This window comes from Stenella coeruleoalba (genome assembly GCF_951394435.1).
Source record: "Stenella coeruleoalba genome assembly, chromosome: 2".
NCBI classification, from domain to species: Eukaryota; Metazoa; Chordata; class Mammalia; order Artiodactyla; family Delphinidae; genus Stenella; species Stenella coeruleoalba.
In genome coordinates, this window is record NC_137147.1 from 52,186,636 (window position 1) to 52,207,208 (window position 20,573).

Sequence of the window (20,573 nt, forward strand, 5' to 3'; positions counted from 1 at the left end):
ATTCATTGTGTTTTTATAAACCTGTGGGAAAGAACATCTTGCCTACTTAACATTCCTTCATCCCAGAAATAGTATGTGACTCAATCTACTTCCATCAGTATTATCCATTTATGACTTTCCTCAACCACTATCTGCTCCTAAACATTTCCTACTAAAGTTAATTTTATCCTTCAGCTTTGTTCTTTGGAACGCTTACCTTGTAATAAAATTGTTGTCTTCCCACAGTGGAGTCTTCTCCTGTAACCCCATTTTCTCTGACGTTGATTCACTCTCTTTTTTCTTGACTCTTGAACCCAGGCTTTGGCATTGGTAAAGTCCTTGATTCCCAGGACCATTTCTGGGTGTTCAGATCTAGCTTCTTGAGTAGCCACTGGGACCATGTGGGAGAGTCAGTTCTTGGCATGAAACTAGACAAATAGGAAGCAGGAGACAGGGGGAGATAAGACTGATAAATTCTCTTTCATCCCTCATAGAACTGCAATGAAAGTATGTTTCCCATTTGAAAATCTTCTGAATAATCCTGCATGCAGAAACAGGCACATCAGGAGCAACATATCCTTTGCATTGCCCTACCTCTTTCTTTGCCTCAGTCACACCTCTCACTTTTTTTCCTTCTTCATATCCCTAGACTTGCATTTCCCAAAGAAACTGTCAGCACTCTAATTCTTGCTTTGGGCCCTGCTCTTTTTAAAAGATCTGGATTAAGTTAGATGCTATTATTATTCTATTCATTTAGCAAAGATTGTGGAAAATAGAAAGGTTTATAAAATCCTCTTCTGCCTACACTGAGTTACTATCAGTTGTTCATATTATTCTTTCTATTATTAGTTCTGAAACAAAACAAAACAAAAACTCATCTTTCAGAAGACATAAAACCTCTTTTTCTATGATCATTCCAGGAATTAAAAAAAAATTTATCCCTGGTCAAAACTTCCAAGTAATAAATGCATCATAAATGAATACATTGAATGAGTGAATCGAGGAATGGTGAGATTTCACTGTTAGGCATTTTGGCACATGTAATAATGGCACATGCATTATGTAATAATGCAAAAAAATATTCTGTGGCCTGATATGGATACGTAAGATTTATGCCACTGTCTTCTCTTTATTTCCCTCTAATATCTAAAAATAGTTAACTTTGGAAAGTAAGCAATTTGAAAGACAGTATCGTTACGTGATGCTTGAAACTTTTCTCTTTCAGGTACTTAATAAATATCATTCACTCTTTTGAAACCAATAAGATAATGAAGATTTTGATCATTTCAGTATATCCTGTAATTGTATAATTAGATATCATAATTACATGTTCAAATGATTATACATGTGAACACTAATTTCTTAATTATAGACAATTATGTTAACTATGTAAATATACAGTAATTTACTGAAGTGACAAAAATGAAATAAGTACTTTCATCAAAAAAATGTCAGTGTAAAATAAAAATACATATTTATTGAAAATATCTTTCAATGGACTCTAGCATTTTCTGTTTATTGGAAGTTTTATGTGAACTGTATTAATTTTACAGTGAGACATAACAAGATTGCATCTTACCTGAAGTAGTGAATGTATAAATTCATTAGAGGAGGCAAATATCCTTTCCAGGAAGTGTTATGATAGCATCTTAGGATGTATGTTGTCTCCTGTCATCTGATAAGTTCAACATACATTTATCTACTTTTGGTTTTGTATGCTCAACATGTGCCATTGCTAAAAAGTATTGACTATTTGAATATATTTGAAATCTTGGGGCTTCTTGGTATCAGGAATAGAAGTAGCATTGGTAGATGTACATTTGGAATAATGAGATCTTAGATACTTATAATTTTCTTTACTTAAGGAATACGTATATGAAAACTGCTGATGATAAAACTAATGTGTCCAAACCTTAATTAATAGTTGAGAAATGGTATCTACACCTCATGTTATTCTGTATCTTTTCACTGTTATACTAGATGACTTATGATTGTAATCGTATAATTGCCTATATATAACATAAATGTAAATGTGAATTTATATAAAATATAAACATTTATAAATTGAATATATACTTATATCATATATAAGTATTTATACACATATATATTATTGGGGCATTAGCCAGAATTATGAGAGGTGAGTTATTGTATCTCTGTCACTTGCTATGTGATTTTGGTTTGGGTATCTAAATGTATGCAATAAAGTTAGTAAAAAGAAACCAAGATATTTATATAAGATATTTTATAGTGCTATGTATACTGGTTTTATTATGAACCAACCAGGTAGATAAAAAACATTTTAGGGGTTACTCTTTATTAGCTCAGGGGGCAATAAGCTGAACTAGTTACATCTGTTTCACTTATTTTCCTAAAGGACCTGACTTCAAAGTATGGGGCTGTTGGTGAAATCCATTGGTAGGGGCCCTACTTCATGATTTTAAAAAGGTTTAAATTCCCTTCAACTCTAGGGGTGAGAGTGAAATGTTCTCAGAAGTTTCTTAATGTGTGTCTCAACTGAAAGTCATGTATTCTGATAAGTCAGTAGTCTGACTTTTAGATAAGGAACATTATATGGCTCTTTTAATGTGCTTTAAAAAAATGTACTTTTCCTGTGGTTCGTATAAGATTTTCTAGAGCAGCCTCTCACTGTTTGTACCATGTGGCCAACAGGCCCTCCTTTGTTTTCTCTGTCTGCCATCCTTGCTTTAATGCCCCACCTCATATCCTACACCTCAGATGAACTCATATCACATGAAGAGTATTGAAACTGTGAGATAAACTTAACAAATTGAGAACTAAAACTGCGAAGTCTCACTTTTTTCTTTAAAATTAATGACAATACACTGATACAAATTAAATATATTTCCTTACATTTTCTGGCTTGAAAACTAAGTTGGGAGGGGGCGAACAAACTTACTGTAATAATTGTATCTTTGACATACATTGTGATATATCCATTTTGTAATAAGTATTTCATTTATTTTTTTTACCTGAAATATAGTTTAGTTTTTCATATGCAGTTGATTCTAAATATTGTGAAATAAATCTTCACATAGGTCAGGATGAAACTAAATATTCATGACTTTTTGTGTAGATATTGGTGTTAACTTTACATGGATAAATGAACTTGTAACATAATTTACTATCAAACAGCAAGCATTTATTTTAAAACTTCATAAAATAATTTATTGAAATGTAAATACATTGATACTCTAAATACTGATGATGTAGCTCTTTTATAACAGTGCTTACCTTCAGTTGAAGGCACACTAAAGTCTTTATGAATCATGCAGAGTAGCTTGTGCATATTTCATGCAGCTCCTAATAATGTTTCTGTTTAGCAGAATATGACTCCTGATTGTTCACACTCTGTTGAAGGTGCCACTTCTCTCTTTAGTTACCAGTGCTGACCTGTTCTCCATCATTCCTTTTCCTCTCATTAAAATTATAAGATTGAAAAACATCATTTAAACTTGCATGTTGATAATACTTAGGCAGCCAAGAGTTTCTGTCAATATAGTAATCCCACTGGGCAGTTGGATTTCATGGTGCTCATTTATATTTGTGGAATAAATATTGTAGTCTCCAGAAAATACTAACATAGGTAATTCCAAGGAGATGAGCATGCTTTTGGAGGATGGAGGCCCCTGAGGTGACACAGTAGTGCTGACATGACTCTGCTAGGCCTGGCTTTGAAGGTGAACCTGATTGAGGGCAGGTGAGAGTGAGGAGAAAAAGGGTGTATCAGTCAAGGTTCAGCTGAAGATAAGAGAATCTATTCTAGCTAGTTTAAGCATAAATGGATTAATTGAGGTAATTAATTCCTTACAAAAACTAATTTTAAGGGCTGCAAGAGGCCCTAAGGCTGGTTCTACAGGAATGACTTCAGAATAAGACCCCAACATTTGCCCACCATCGAACTGTTTTCTCTATTAGAATCACAAAGTAACTCTCCTAGCCAGTAGATGAAAAAAAAAAAAAAATGTACCTTAGTTATGATTGATTCCTCACAAAATACCTCTCTTCCCACTTAATTTATTTCTGAATTGTCATTGATAAATCTGAAATTCTGTCTGCAACCTTAGTGTAAAGGAGTCTGGTAAATGTAGTTTTCAGCTTTCTGGCTTCTGAATTATAAGAAGGCATCCTAGTCAAAAGTTGGAAGAGATGGTAAGCAACCAATGAGCTGTATCTTGTGGTCCTAGGGAAGAATTATATTGGATTATTTCCCATTCACCTATCCCCATAAACAATTTGGTCTTCACTATCTTTGGACAAAAGTCAAAATCTCTAACTTGCTATTAAATCCTTAATTCTTGAAGTTACCAACATGTTGAAGATTATATTCTATCAATTTCCTGTTGTTTGTGGAAACCACTCTGTCTTAGGACAGGCTTTTCTATAGACCTTTCTCTTTTAACTTTAAAATTCCTCATTTTTCTCTCTTTTTTGTTGCCCAACATACAGATTCAAGTTCCTTTTCTTACTTCTTTCCTGTCCCAGGAATATTCAGTCCCGAGAATCACAGGATAATTTTGTGCTTTATTCTTCATTTCCATTTCAATTGGAAAAAAACAGTCTGGTAGAAATATAAATATGTGCAAGAAATGTTAGAGTGGGTCAGTAAAGGTGAATGATGTGTTCTCTCTTTACTAAGAGGTAAGGTGCCATCCATTTTCATCTGTTCTTAGAGAAAGGTTCTTTGATCTACTTGCATTAAAGCCACTAGAATGAGTCTCCTGTTAGGAAAACCAGAGCAAGACTAAAACCAGACTGATTTCAGATAGAGTGGAACCATCCTAGCTTCCCCATCTACTCATTGTAGGACCTTGGACAATTCATTTTGCTGTCTTCAGCATCAGTTTCTCATCTGTAAAATGGGGCTATAGTACCTAATTGATATGATTGTGAGGATTAAATGACATCATAATAAAGCATTTACCAGAGTAAACCTTTAATAAATTATTGATTTTTTTTTTTTTTAGTAGAAATTCAGAGTCATACAGATGCTTGTTAAAATCCTGGAACCACTAGTTACTGATTGTATGGTCATTGTATGGGATTGTATAGTCTTGAAAAAGTTAGTTAACCTTTCTGAATCTCAATTTAGTCATCTGCAAATTAAGAATAATAACATTTACTTGTAGGATTTGTATGAAGACTATTATGCAAAAGTGCATAATATAGAATCTAACACAATATTAGTTCCCATATCTTCCCTTTCTAAGCTTTATCCAAAACTGAAACAAGTTAAATATAAATTCTTGCAATATTTTACCACAACACTAATCTAGTGGGCTGAAGTGTTTCAAATATGTTCGAGATGAACATACCATTAATACTCTCTGATTTGTAACTCCTGAAATTGGGCCATTTGCATGAACATTTAAAATGGTCCTCTTTCATTTATATTATTTTTGATGCCTGTTTAGTTTTGTATGTCTTCTTGCGATAGCTTTCAGTCACCTGGGTGTTGCGTCGAGTTTAACTTCCAAGTAAACAGCTGTGAGTAAAGATCATTTGCACCTCTGAGTGTTGCAAGGTGCCCATAAAATGTCTTATTGTTCTTATTCTTGTTTTTCTAAAAGTTGATCAAATATTTAGGGGAAAAGTATGTGATAAAGATTTTTCCATAGATTGAAAATGTACCCATAGGAATTGGAGATGTTAATTTCTCTGTCTAGTTTCAGATGCCCAGAAAAGTACAGAGGGACAGATAATTTACTCTCAGATATTTTCTTAGGCCAATTTAATATAACTTTCTTTTGGTATTTCAGATGAATTATTAGAAAACATGGAATAGAATTGTACTTTATTATTTATTTGGCACAATCTGGCTAAATTTATTTATTAGGAGAAGATTAGAATACCATAATTACAAACATCTCTATCAAGCCTACATACCAAAAGACATTCTCATTTTTCTGTAAGTGTGCTGGTGTTTTTTTCAGTATCTCAAATGGCAAAAGTTCATTTGGTTATCTTATGAATAAATTTAAATACGGCTTTAGTAGAATGCTATCTTGGAGTGAGTGAAGCAGAGCAGGTTATTTTTTATTACATTTCTAATACTCTGCAGTGTCTGAAATGCTGTTAATTTAGATTATATTCTATTATAAAAATCATTAAAGAAATTACTGCTTTGCTTTCAACAAAATTAAGAATGATGGTGAAAAAAGTCCCATAAGAAATCCATAGGGGACTTCCCTGGTGTCACAGTGGTTAGGGATCGCCTGCCAATGCAGGGGACACGGGTTCGAGCCCTGATGTGGGAAGATCCCACATGCCGCAGAGCAGCTAAGCCCGTGCGCCACAACTACTGAGCCTGCTCTCTAGAGCCTGCAAGCCACAACTACTGAGCCCTCGTGCCACAACTACTGAAGCCCCTTGCCTAGAGCCCATGCTCCGCAACAAGAGAAGCCACTGCAATGAGAAGCTCGTGCACTGCAAAGAAGAGTAGCTCCTGCTTGCCGCAACTAGGGAAAGCCCGCGCAGAGCAACAAAGACCCAATGGAGGCAAAAATAAATAATAAAATAAATAAATAAGTTTATTTTTTAAAAAAAAAGAAACGCATAGGGAAGAAGATGGAAAGCTCACTGTTCAGTAGCAACACTTAAATATCCTTAATTGTTAAAATTTGTGGTTAAATAAATATTGATTGTTAAGTATAAAAGTGCTAAATTTAAATCAGGGAAAACTTTTATTAAAGTGCTGGAAGAAACACTATAGTGAAATTTGACTACCCTCCTGTATTTATTCTCAAGTTGTCAAAAAAAATGTGTTTGGAATAGATCGTATGCCATTACAGAACCTTCCCCTTTCACAAAAATGACATACCAATGATTAAGTTGTAAAAGCTCAGTTTAATGATTTATTTATTTTTTAACCAATGGTTTATTCTTTCCCTCATGAGCTGGCACTCAGCTCTTTTAGATGCTTTAAATATAGCATATCCAATGCATACACTTTATTTCTTTGAGTACTTCTAGTTGCTTCTTCAAGGGTATTATTTTGATCATTTTACATTTGGAAAAACAGAGCAGATCTTTTGTTTGTAGGGTCTGCAAATGTTAAAAATGTATTTCTTATTTTTATTTAATTTTTTCATAAGTTGTGTTTGGCTGCTAATTACCGAATGCAGAAATAATAGTAGCTTAAACAAGATAAATATCGATTCTGTCTAGTAAATAAATCTAGATGTCAAAAATATTGAAGTAGTATGATCCCTTCACAGTGTCATGAGGGATCCAATCTTAGCACATGACTTCTGCCTTGGAGTTGACCCACAATATAAGATGAGTCCTGGAGCCCCAGCTATCACAGTTGAATTTCAGGCGGCAAGGAAGAAAAGGCAAAAAAATAAATGGGTCCATGCCCTTCTCTCTCTCTTTTTTTTTTTTTTTTTTTTGCGGTACATGGGCCTCTCTCTGTTGTGACCTCTCCTGTTGCGGAGCACAGGCTCCGGACAGGCAGGCTCAGTGGCCATGGCTCACGGGCCCAGCTGCTCCGTAGCATGTGGGATCTTCCCGGACTGGGGCACGAACCCATGTCCCCTGCATTGGCAGGCGGACTCTCAACCACTGCGCCACCAGGGAAGCCCCCATGCCCTTCTCTTTTAAGGAGCTTCTTCAGAGGGCCCACACAACACTTCTGCTACAAGGTATACGTATGTGCAGAAAGAGTAAACCTAGCAGGTCTGAGAATACCGTGCTTAGAAAGGCCTGCTTGATTGGCATCTGGAAATTTGGATTTCAGGAAGGGTCACTCCACTCCCTCTGAATAGATTGGTTTATTTTGCCTAAATTGTTTCTGCAAACCATGTGATTAACATGGAACACTTGCTTTACTTTTGCAGAATGAATTTTGGTATATCCAAGGCAGGTGGTGCCTATGTGACCAGACCCCAGTAAAAGTGGAATCTCTAGTAAGCTTCCCTGATACAACATTTCATAAGTGTTTTCATAATTTAATGCTGGGGGAATTAAGTGCCTCCTTTGTGACAAAATGGGGAGGGAATTCTTGGAAGCTTGTTCCTGTTTTCCTTCAAACATCTTTCCCTTTTGTTAATCTTGCTTTGTATCCTTTCACTGTAATATATCATAGTCATGAGTATGACTATTATCATGAGTCCTGTAAGTCTTCTGTGAGTCATCAAACCTAGATGTGGTCTAGGGGACCACCCCCCAAAAACACGAAAATTCAGTAGATGACTGTGTTACTACTTCTCAAGTTATAAAACACATTTTAAGGTCTAGCACAGATGTGGTATTTTTGGGCACTAATGTTAATAATACGATTTTGTATTTTATTGGCCTTCCCTTTTCACCAAAGTGACTGCAAAGTTTTGGGTCTGAATGAGTGAAAGGGTGAAGTTGGAAATGGAAATGGAAAAGATGGTGAGAGCTGGTTTGGAGGGGAGATCAAGAGTTCATATCTTAATCAATTTTGGATGTGTTACATTGGAGATGGAGGGTAGATGGTGGTACCAGAAGACTGGGACTAGGGGAGAGGCCTTAACTACAAATACTAAATTAGGAGTTATCATCATGTAAATGGTATTTAAAGTACTTGAGGGGATGACCAAGGAAATGAGTGTAGATAGAAAGGACCAAACTTTAAGGCACTCAGTCATTCAGGGGTCAGGGAGATGAGTAGGAACCACCGAAGACCAGGAAGGACTGGACAGTGAGGAAGCAGCTAAACAAATCTCTTTCCAGTCACCTTGTGGAAAACTTGGAGAACATCTTTTACATTTTTTCCTATTTTTCTTTAGCCTATATGGAATGTTATAATCCTTAAACATTTCAGTTATGATAAAAAATGAAGTCAAATCTTTACATATCAGTCAAATTTGAATATATTTAGCACAGTGTTTGATATTTTTATACCAGCTGTATTGCAATGTTGATTCATTTAGCAGCCTATATTCTAAAACTTGGTTGGTTTTCTGATAAACTAATTCATAACTCACATCACGTATCCTTCTGTTTTTATTTTTATATTATTTTTCTCCAATATTACTAGCTCTCTTGAATGAATTTATCTTTATAAATTTACTTTTCCATTTATCAAATTTTATTCTTGTCCTGTGTAATACTTCTAATTGCTAATTCAATCACAATTTAAAATGTGACAGTAGAGAAGTATCATTTGATACTTTCCTCTAACTTCAGCCATCCATATTCAAAGTATAATCCTATGCTTAACAAAATGAATGGGAAAATATTTAGATATATTAATATAAATTTATAAAAAATTATAGAATTTAAATAAAAATCCCTCTGTGTACATTCCAGAATGAAAGCAGATGAGTAGACTCAGCTTTCATTTGAGGAAATAATTTATTAAAAGATCAACACCTCAATTAACTGAAACTCATTATACTGTGGGTGCCTTGTAGAGTGGATTTTTCTGTAATTTATGTTTCATTGTCATCAGAATTATACTGCTAGGAATCCATTCAAGTAACAGTGATTTTGTTAATTGCTACTGTATCCTAGGCTCAGTGCTTTGGACTGGAGACACCAAGATCAAGAACAGTCCTTGCTGTAGTGACTTATAGTTTATTAAAAGGCAAAAAAGTTATGTCTTAGGTCTGGTTCTTTAGAAGCAGAACTTGAGAATTCAAATCTAAGTCATTTGTCAGGGAAATGCTCTTAGGAGAAACAGCTAATGGAGTAAGAAAGCAGAACAGGAAACGGAAGAAGCCAGGCAAGAGTGATTTTAGGAGATTAGCCTCCACGTTATTCTGCAAAGGAGCTCTGGAGTATAAATTATGCTTCAGAATCCGTGCTAAGGGTGGCAAGGGAGCTGGGCTTTCATATCCACTAAAAAGCTGCTGGGTAGAGAGGAAACTTTCAAGCATTTCCCAGACTCTGCCTCTGAGAGCAAAGTGGCTCCACAGCCCTGAGACCTTTTTCCAAGAGAAAGAGGGCATCCTAGAGAGGTACACATGAGAAGCACAAAGGGACTCTGAGAGAATCAGGTGGAATAAATAGCTAATTTATATAGCATGTGATGAGTACTCTCGCAGAGGGAATTGCAAGGTGCTGTGGCAACAAAGAGGACGGGGTGAGATAGAGCTTTATGAGAGAGGGAAGCCTTTCTCGTGTACTTCTGGAGGATCAGAGGGAGTTAACTAGGTAATAAGTGAAGGAAAAAAGGAGAACTTTCAGGTCAGAAGGAGCCCAGTGTACAAAGGCAGAGTCACATGGTCATGGAAGAACTGGAGCTGTAAAATGGGGAGAAAAAAATTCCTACCTTTCAAGCCTGTCTTGGGATTAAAATCAGCCAATAAAATAAAAAAGCTTTTTATGAACTTTTAAAGAAGTAAAATCCTGTTACTGGTTGTTTGGAGTCCTTGATTAATAAATATCTTGGTTATGCTACAAAAGAAAACCCTTCAACAAGGCAACCTACAGTAACCCCCAACATTTTGTATTTATAAGCATTTGCACCAAGATGTACCCTCTGCTGTCACCTTTGGTTTGAAATAATGCTAGCAGGCCCTATTGTAGTTCTCCATATACATGTAGGAAGCCTGACGTTCTTAAAGATAAGCACAAAATTTATTTAGATTCTTTCACTGCTTATTCTCATAAGAGATGAATAAAGTCTTCAAAGTTTAAGTTCAAAAGAAAAGCCACAGGGCTTCCCTGGTGGCGCAGTGGTTGAGAGTCCGCCTGCCGATGCAGGGCACACGGGTTCGTGCCCCGGTCCGGGAAGATCCCACATGCCGCGGAGCGGCTGGGCCCGTGAGCCATGGCCGCTGAGCCTGCGCGTCCGGATCCTGTGCTCCGCAAAAAAAAAAAAAAAAGAAAAGAAAAGAAAAAAGCCACAGCCAAAACAAAGATGAGAAAACCTAAAGTCTTCTCTGCTTTAAGGCATATGTCATGTTCAGAAATACCCAGGTCCTCACCTCACGATTTTCCCTTTGTTTCCAATGCAATTACCATGATGATTCCCTCTCCTTCACCTTTCTGTTTTCTGGCTGGTGAGAAGACCCCTGGTTGATGTTCAGACTCTCTTTTCTTTATTGCTTCCCTGAGCTTCTTATTTGCACTGCATACTCTAAGAAATTCTTCCTTATCACACTGTGGACATATTAACAGATAGTAACTCTAACTTGTAGAAATCTTTTAAAGCTGTAAATTATATTAGTAGCAGTAGTAGTCATATTAGTAATAGTAGTAGTAGCGGTCTCCAATATTGGGGGCATACTAGAAAAATATGTTTCATGCATAGAGTATAGAAGTTTCAGGTTAAAAATTTGTTGCTTTGTCAGACAATTTTTTTAATAAAACTATATTTAGAAGCAAGTGTGACATTTTGCTGTAATTTATGGTAGACTGACACAGTTTATTAAAAATTGGAACCTGTGTGATCTGAAGTCCTGTGCCACTCAATTCTATTTTTTGTATTAAGTAACTCAAAGAAAACATATTTTCTCTGTAATTTTCCCTGATATTAGTGCAGGATAAGAGGATAACCTTTATTTTCAAAACTGTAAAGAGCACTGTTTACTCATTATCATGCCTTTATGCCTTTTCAGGCTGTCACTCCAAAGGCGACAAGAGCTGTGACTGGCTTTGTTTAGCTCCCAAAGGCTCTGGTGGCAAATCACCCCAATAATTATAGCAGATCAGATGATGTTTATCTTTCTTTTTCTCTGGCTTTTACAGATAAGGGATCTTCTTTTAGAATATGAACAAGGCTGGGACAAAGCTCAGATTTGTCTCCACAGATTGACCTGAGTATATAAAGCCTAACTCCTTGGCAAGTGATAGAAAGTATCTTTAATTCACAAATCCTCATTAACTAGACATTAATTAAAGGGGAGAACCTAGAAGTCTGAGCATTGTCAAGGGCTTATACTTATTGAGTTTGTAACATCTATGCAACATACTGTTTTGGATTCAGCTAGGTCCATCTGTGGTTTGCACTTGAGGTTTTTAACATTTTCTTAAGTTATCTCAGTCAACACTGATTTTATTTGACTACATAAAAGCAATGATGTTTCCGAAATATCATTATTTGTAAAAAGCAAAGTAGAAAATTTTCTGTTGGGAGTTGGGTCACTCTAAGCTAAGTGTTATGATCTGCAACCTAGGAGTATCTCCAAGTTGTTTTTTTAGATTATATAGTTACAATAAAAAAAAGTATCTCCTAAAGTCTAGTATCTTTCTTTTTTTGTTCATGTTATTTTTTATGGAAATTGTTGTTTAATATTGTAACAGGATTTAAACACAATCATATTTAATAATGCAGCATATCTGAATATTCGATATATTTTATTCCCACTGTGGGACTAGCAGTTGTCCTAAATATCCCCTCTTCTCTTTTTCCTGGGAGGGAGGAGCTGTTTATGGTAAAGAGTAGATTTCCCAGCCTTTCTTGTAGCTAGGGGTGGGACTGTAACTATATGAGGTGAACCAATGTCCCAAGGCAGTATCCTAGAGCCTTCTGTAAAACATAACTAGTGGGCACTTTTTGTCTTTTCTTCTTTCCTTTGCTAGGAATGGGATGGGAAAACTAGATTTGTAGCTGCTATTTTGGACCTGGAGCTCAAGCAGCACATGGTAGGGAAGGCACCTCCAAAGAGCCTGAGTCCCTGAGCAGTGCCATTAAATTCGCACTGGTCTGCCTTACTCCAGATTTTTTTTTTTTTTGACATGAGAGAATCTAACTTTTATATGCTATAAATCACTGTTAATATGTCTATCTTACAGCTGAGTCTAATCCTCACCATTATATCCGCCAACACCTCAAGTTTCAACTCAAGACCTATATTTTCATTCAATAGATACATGTAAATTGTCTACTGAACTAATTGCTAGGTTCCAGAGTTGAATTATCCATAAAGTCTTCCTATGGTACTTCTTGTCTATTTTATTGTTTCCCTATGACATTCTTCATACATATGCCAGGCTAGCCCAGGGTAGTCTCCAGAAGAAATTAAAAATGAAGATGGATTGGTTCTACTTGAATTGATTATAGTTTAGGGTAGAGACCAGCAACCTACATTTAATTAAAATGAATTAAATAAGTGCTTTATTTATTTATTTATTCATTCATTCCTTAATATAGAAGGTATTGATGCTTAGGGTTTATATTTTCCTCTTTATACTCCTTTCACTGTATGCATAGATTATATATGAAATGGTTTTCTATTCATTGACTTTTAGATAGTTAGCAAATTGTCCTCTTAATTTTCTTTTTGAACAATGTATTTTTCATCTTTTGATTATTTATTTATAACTATATATTGAATTAAAGTCCAGAGATAGCCTGTACTATCTTTGCTTTTTTAGTTAATTGAGGGTTTAAGGGTGGTGGTTGTTGTTTTTTGCTTCTAACTACATGATCATTTTTGTAAATGTTTAAATGGACATAAAAATATCCAGTATTCTGTGGATGGAAGATTTTCTGTATTTTTGTTAGTCATAGAAATTAGTTATATTTTTTGATTCCTCCTTGTCTTACTTTTTAACTTAATAGAAAAAAACTGTCTAAAACTGCCTAGTTCTCAGAGATGTATTGGAATTTCCCACTGCAACTGCTGCATGTTTCTCAAATTCTGTTCCTAATTTTTTTTGTTTTATAATTTTAGCTGCTCTGTACTTTACTGTATACCAATTCATAACAATATACTTTTGCTATCAGTTGTAACTTTTAACATTACATAAATTAATGACCTTCTTTCCCTCTTGGTGTTGTAAATGGTAAATTTCTTCTGAATAATTTAATTGTATTGTATTTTCACTTCTGATCATTTACATATTCCTGTTATCACTCTGTCCATGCCTCTTTTCCAATCTTAGCTTACAATCTTATTGACACCTTGTTTTAATATACATGATGTACTATATATATGTGTGTGTATATATATAATATGTAATAAGTTATATATATTTGATAAACAGCATATAAACTTGTTACTTTTAAATGTGGTTACTGTACCCATATACTATATAATATATAAATTCTATAACATAAATTCTATATCTTTATAACTATGTAAGTTATATTATTATATAACTATATATATGTATATATATTTGGTAAACAGCATGTAAACTTGTTGTTACTTTTAAATCCAGTCTAACAGACTCTTGAAATGGGCAAATTCAATCTATTCCCATTTAGTCTATGACTGATACAACTGTTTCCATCTTACTCCGTATAATTTTATTTATTTAAAATTATATATTTCTCTTTTCCCTTTGCTCTATTTTTGCTAATTTTATCAAATTTCTATTCTTTCCACTCTTTACCCTTTATCTCATTTTCCCTCCCATTTTTCTGTTATTTTAAGCGGACTTTTATACTATTGTTATTGATAAATAAAATACCTATTGTTTCTCCCATAGAGACATACTCTTCACCCTTCCAAGGTGCCAAAGTTGAAGATTTTAGATAACTTACTTCTTTCCTTCCCTTTCCTTTACTGAGCCATTAAGAGTTTTACCTCCTCTTTGTGTCCTACCCCTCCTCCAAACTCCTAGGTTTTGCAATGATATTACAAATTGCCTTATTCTATGTCCTTTCAGTTTTAATAACTTTATTTAGTGATTAAATTCTGTTTTACCCAGGGGAACCATACTTACCCTTAAATGCAAGTATATTAATATTCACTGCTCACCACCACCTGGTTTTCTGTATCTTCTCCAAATCCAAGGCCTTAGATCTAGTTTATTTGTTGGGTAGTTGGAGTATTATCTCAAGTATTTTTTTTTTATATTTATTTATTTATTTGGTTGCATGGGGTCTTAGTTGCAGCAGGCGGGCTCCTTAGTTGTAGCACGTGGGCTCCTTAGTTGTGGCAGGCGGGCTCCTTAGTTGAGGCTCCAGGGCTCCTTAGTTGCGGCTTGCCAGCTCCTTAGTTTTGGCTCCTTAGTTGTGGCATGTGAACTCTTAGTTATAGCGTGCATTTGGGATCTACTTCCCTGACCAGGGATTGAACCCAGGCCCCCTGCATTGGGAGCATGCAGTCTTATCCACTGCACCACCAGGGAAGTCCCCTATCTCAAGTATTTTTGTCAGGTAGGGTTATGTTACTTGAACCCTGAGGTTACTGAAGTTTTACATATCACTTTATATATTTTTTCACACTAAGATGAATCAGATCTTGGCTATTGGGTATTGGGATATAGGCCCTCCTCCCACCTTTTTCAGTAAATGCAGATGCTGTTCTACTGTTTTCAAACTTTCAGGGTTGGAGATGAGCATCCTGAAGACAAGCTGTCCTTCCATACCACCCCAGGCTTATCAATTAGAGTTAAATTTGGCTGTTAGTCATAGAATACCCCTTGCAAAAGTATGACATAAGATAGAATTTTATTTTTCTCCCGTAAAGAAGCCCAGAAGCTATAAACAGTTCAGGTTAGGGAGGTACAACTCAGTGTCAGAGATTTAGATTCTTCTGTTTTATTGCTTCTCTGTGCTTGACTTTCACTCCATATCAGCTCATGGTCCAAGACAAGAGCCAGAAGAAATGTGCTGAAATGACTGAAATACGGAGTGCTGCTTCCCTATAAGGACATTTCTACTTGAAACACACTTGCAAGAACATAGCTGAATGGATAGCCTGTTTTGGGCAGGCTTGTGCCTGATGAATAATGTGGGATTCAGTTGCTGTGGAAGAAGGAGAGAGTCAACATCAGGGAATGAGCAGGTTCTGACACGTTGTAACAGTTTGTTCCTTCTGCCTGGAAGCCTAATACAGTTTTCTTTGTAGACTTTGAGGTCACAACTTCTATCAGAGTATGTCTGGGGTTTCTTTTCTCATCAATTAGACATATAATTTGATAAGCTCCCTCAGTGAGTAAACTTACGTCTTTCCAAAGCTCAGGAATATTTCCTTTCAGTATTTATTATTTATTTTTAAATTTTATTTCATTTTTTAAATTTATTTTTATACCTCAATGGCCAAAGTAGTCTTGATATTTCAGCTTATCTTTGTTTTTCTTTTTTTTTAGTATTTATTTTTTAAAAGTAGAGGGCAAAAACCCTTTCCATAAGTGATTATTTTTGCTTCTTTCTATTCTTTTCTAGTTCTTCTATTTCTTAATGTTTCACTACTGAATTGTATTTTTTCTTTTAAGTTTATTTATAATAAATACAATATTTGCTCATAGTAAAATAAACTGTAAGTAAGAATTTTAAATAAGAAGTTTTTGGGTTTTTGTTTTTTGGGTTTTTTATTTTTTTGCAGTACGCAGGCCCCTCACCACTGTGGCCTCTCCCGTTGTGGAGCACAGGCTCCAGACGCGCAGGCTCAGCGGCCATGGCTCACGGGCTCAGCCGCTTCGCAGCATGTGGGATCCTCCCGGACTGGGGCACGAACCCGTGTCCCCTGCATTGGCAGGTGGACTCCAAACCGCTGCACCGCCAGGGAAGCCCTAAATAAGAAGTTTTTAAAAAGAATGTTTTCACTATTCTTTTGCCAGTCCCACTCATAGAATTAATCAATGTTAAATTTCGTGTGTATTCCATGTATAAACATATTAACATATAAGAATACACACATGAACACAAACATATACTCTTTTTACACAGATGAGAATATTCTCTTTGGTTTCTTTTTTTTAACTGAATAATACACTTTGTATTTTAATTCTTTCAATGACTGCATTCAATTCAACTTTAGAGTCAATCAGTTTATCGCCATTTCCCTATCATTTGACATTGTATTGTTTCCAGTGTTGTACTATTATACATACATTCTTCTGCATTCTTGTGCAGATGTTAGTTATATTAACTAGATAATACAGCCACTATGGAGAACAGTATGGAGGTTCCTTAAAAAACTAAAAATAGAATTACCATATGACCCAGCAGTCCCACTGCTGGGCATATACCCAGAGAAAACCATAATTCAAAAAGACACATGCACCCCAATGTTTATTGCAGCACTATTTACAATAGCCAGGTCATGGAAGAAAACTAAATGCCCATTGACAGATGAATGGATAAAGAAGATGTGGTACATATATACAATGGAATATTACTCAGCCATAAAAAGGAACGAAATTGGGTCATTTATAGAGACGTAGATGAATCTAGAGACTGTTATGCACAGTGAAGTCAGAAAGAGAAAAACATATATCGCATATTAACGCATATATGTGGAACCTAGAAAAATGGTACATATGAACCGGTTTGCATGGCAGAAATTGAGACACAGATGTAGAGAACAAACGTATGGACACCAAGGGGGGAAAGCAGTGGGGGGTGGGGGTGGGGGTGTGATGGGAGATTGCGATTGACATGTATACACTGATGTGTATAAAAAGGATAACTAATAAGAACCTGCTGTATAAAAAAATAAATAAAAGAAAATTTTAAAAAAAGGCAGCTTTTTTTTTTCATTATGGATATATAGTCAGTTGCCCCAACACCACTTACTGCACAATTTTCCTTTCCCTTTTTCATTCATTTAAAATACCTCCTGGATGAAATCCTAAATTTTATATATATATATATGTATATGTAGTGTGTATATATATATATTTATATATATACACTATATATATTTATATATATACACTATATTTATATATATACACTATATATATTTATATATATTTATATATATACACTATATATATATACACACACACACATATATATATACTAATATATATATATATATATGTTTTTGTACTCTTAACAGTATTCTCTTGTGTGGTGCGTAGATCTCTATGGGGACCCTGTGGTCTTTACAGGGAATTTATGAAGAAAAATGTGGTTTCTCACTGTGCTGCATTTATTGAGATGGTGTAAAGCAGTGGAAAATAAAATAGGAGGTACCATAGCGCAGAACAAAGCTGAGGCATCAGATTGTATCAGCAGTCTTTGTATTCTTCACTAATTCACTTCCATGTACTCACAGCAAAAAAAAAAAAAAAAAAAAAAAAAAAAAATCGATGTCACAGAACGTTTTTGATAAATCAGTAAAAATCAATACTAATTTTTAACATCTTGAAAATTAGTCTATTTTTAATATTTTAAGTGACAAAATGGAAAATTCCTATAAAACATTTCTGATGCTTATGAAAGAACAGTGGTTGTCTCAAGGTAAAGGACTTGTATGGTTGAGTTTTGTGGTGTATTAGCCACTTTTTTTTATAACATCTTTATTGGAGTATAATTGCTTTACAATGTTGTGTTAGTTGCTGCTGTATAACAAAGTAAATCAGTTATATGTATACATATATCCCCATATCCCTTCTGTCTTGAGCCTCCCTCCCACCCTCCCTGTCCCACCCCTCTAGGTGGTCACAAAGCATAGAGCTTATCTCCCTGTGCTATGAAGCTGCTTCCCACTAGCTATCTGTTTTACATTTGGTAGTGTATATATGTCAGTGCTACTCTCTCACTTCATCCCAGCTTACCCTTCCCCCTCCCATGTCCTCAAGTCCATTCTCTAGGTCTCTGTCTTTATTCCTGTCCTGCCCCTAGGTTCATCAGAACCACTTTTTTTTTTTTAGATTCCATATATATGTGTTAGTATATGGTATTTGTTTTTCTGTTTCTGACTTACTTCACTCTGTGTGACAGACACTAGGTCCATCCACCTCACTACAAATAACTCAATTTCGTTTCTTTTCATGGCTCAGTAATATTCCATTGTATATATGTGCCACATCTTCTTTATCCATTCATCTGTCAATGGAGACGTAGGTAGCTTCCATGTCCTGGCTATTGTAAATAGTGCTGCAGTGAATATGGTGGTACATGTCTCTTTTTGAATTATGGTTTTCTCAAGGAATATGCCCATTAGTGGGATTGCTGGATCATATGGTAGTTCTATTTTTAGATTCTTAAGGAACCTCCATACTGCTCTTCATAGTGGCTGTATCAATTTACACTCCCACCAACACTGCAAGAGGGTTCCCTTTCTCCACACCCTCTCAGGCATTTATTATTTATAGATTTTTTGATGATGGCCATTCTGACTGGTGTGAAGTGATACCAAACTGCGGTTTTGATTTGCATATCTATAATAATTAGTGATGTTGACCATCTTTTCATAGGCCTCTTGGCCATCTCTATGTCTTCTTTGGAGAAATGTCTATTTAGGTCTTGTTCCAATTTTTTTTTTTTAACACCATTTTAGAGTATAATTGCTTTACAATGGTGTGCTAGTTTCTGCTCTGTAATAAAGTGAATCAGCTATACGTATACATATATCCCCATATCTCCTCCCTCCTGTGTCTCCCTCCAATCCTCCGTATCCCACTCCTCTAGGTGGTCAAAAAACACCAAGCTGATCTCCCTGTGCTATTCGGCTGTTCCCACTAGCAATCTGTTTTACATTTGGTGGTGTATATAAGTCCATGCCACTCTTGCACTTTGTCCCAGCTTACCCTTCCCCCCTCCCTGTGTCCTCAAGTCCATTCTCTAGGTCTGGGTCTTTATTCCTGTCCTGCTCCTAGGTTCATCAGAACCATTTTTCTTTTCAGATTCCATATATATGTGTTAGCATACGGTATTTGTTTTTCTCTTTCTGACTTAGCTCTGTATGACAGACTCTAGGTCCATCCACTTCACTAAAAATAACTCAATTGCGTTTCTTTTTATGGCTGAGTAATATTCCATTGTATATATGTGTCACATCTTCTTTATCCATTCATCTGCTGATGGACACTTAGGTTGCTTCCATGTCCTGACTATTGTAAATAGAGCTGAAATGAACATTTTGGTACATGACTCTTTGAATTATGGTTTTCTCAGGGTATATGCCCAGTAGTGGGATTGCTGGGTCATATGGTAGTTCTGTTTGTAGTTTTGAGGAACCTCCATACTGTTCTCCATAGTGGCTGTACCAATTTGCATTCCCACCAGCACTGCAAGAAGGTTCCCTTTTCTCCACACCCTCTCCAGCATTTATTGTTTGGAGAGTTTTTAATAATGGCCATTTTGACTGGTGTGAGGTGATACCTCATTGTAGTTTTGATTTGCATTTCTCTATGTTTAGTGATGGTGAACATCCTTTCTTGCGTTTGTTGGCAATCTGTATATCTTTGGAGAAATGTCTCTTTAGGTCTTCTGTCCATTTTTGGTTTGGGTAGTTTGTTTTTTTGATATTGAGCTGCATGAGCTGCTTGTAAATTTTGGAGATTAATCCTTTGTCAGTTGCTTCATTTGCAAATATTTTCTCCCATTCTGAGGGTTGTCTTTTCATCTTATTTATGGTTTCCTTTGCTTTGCAAAAGCTTTTAAGTTCCATTTGGTCCCATTTGTTTATTTTTGTTTTTATTTCCATTTCTCGTAGGGGCTCAAAAAGGATCTTGCTGTGATTTATGTCATAGAGTGTTATGCCTATGTGTTCCTTTAAGAGTTTTATAGTGTCCAATCTTACATTTAGGTTTATAATCCATTATGAGTTTATTTTTGTGTATGGTGTTAGAAACTGTTCTACTTTCATTCTTTTACACATAGCTGTCCAGTTTTCCCAGTACCACTTATTGAAGAGGCTGTCTTCTCTCCATTGTATATTCTTGCCTCCTTTATCAAAGATAAGGTGACCATATGTGCATGGGTTTATTTCTGGCCTTTGTATCCTGTACCATTGTCCTATATTTCT

General features: G+C 35.5%; 1 long non-coding RNA gene across 3 annotated transcripts in view; it reads left to right on the top strand.

The window, feature by feature from the left end:
• The window catches only part of LOC307181311, a 142,923-nt gene that overhangs the window by 80,637 nt on the left and 41,713 nt on the right, over positions 1-20,573 (top strand). The window contains exon 3 of one of the 3 annotated variants that reach the window (XR_013826411.1): positions 15,448-16,245. The exons of the other annotated variants lie outside the window; for them this stretch is intronic. This is a non-coding gene — a long non-coding RNA (uncharacterized lncRNA). Of the gene's footprint in view, positions 1-15,447; positions 16,246-20,573 lie in introns of those variants that run through there. 3 annotated transcript variants of the gene reach the window in all.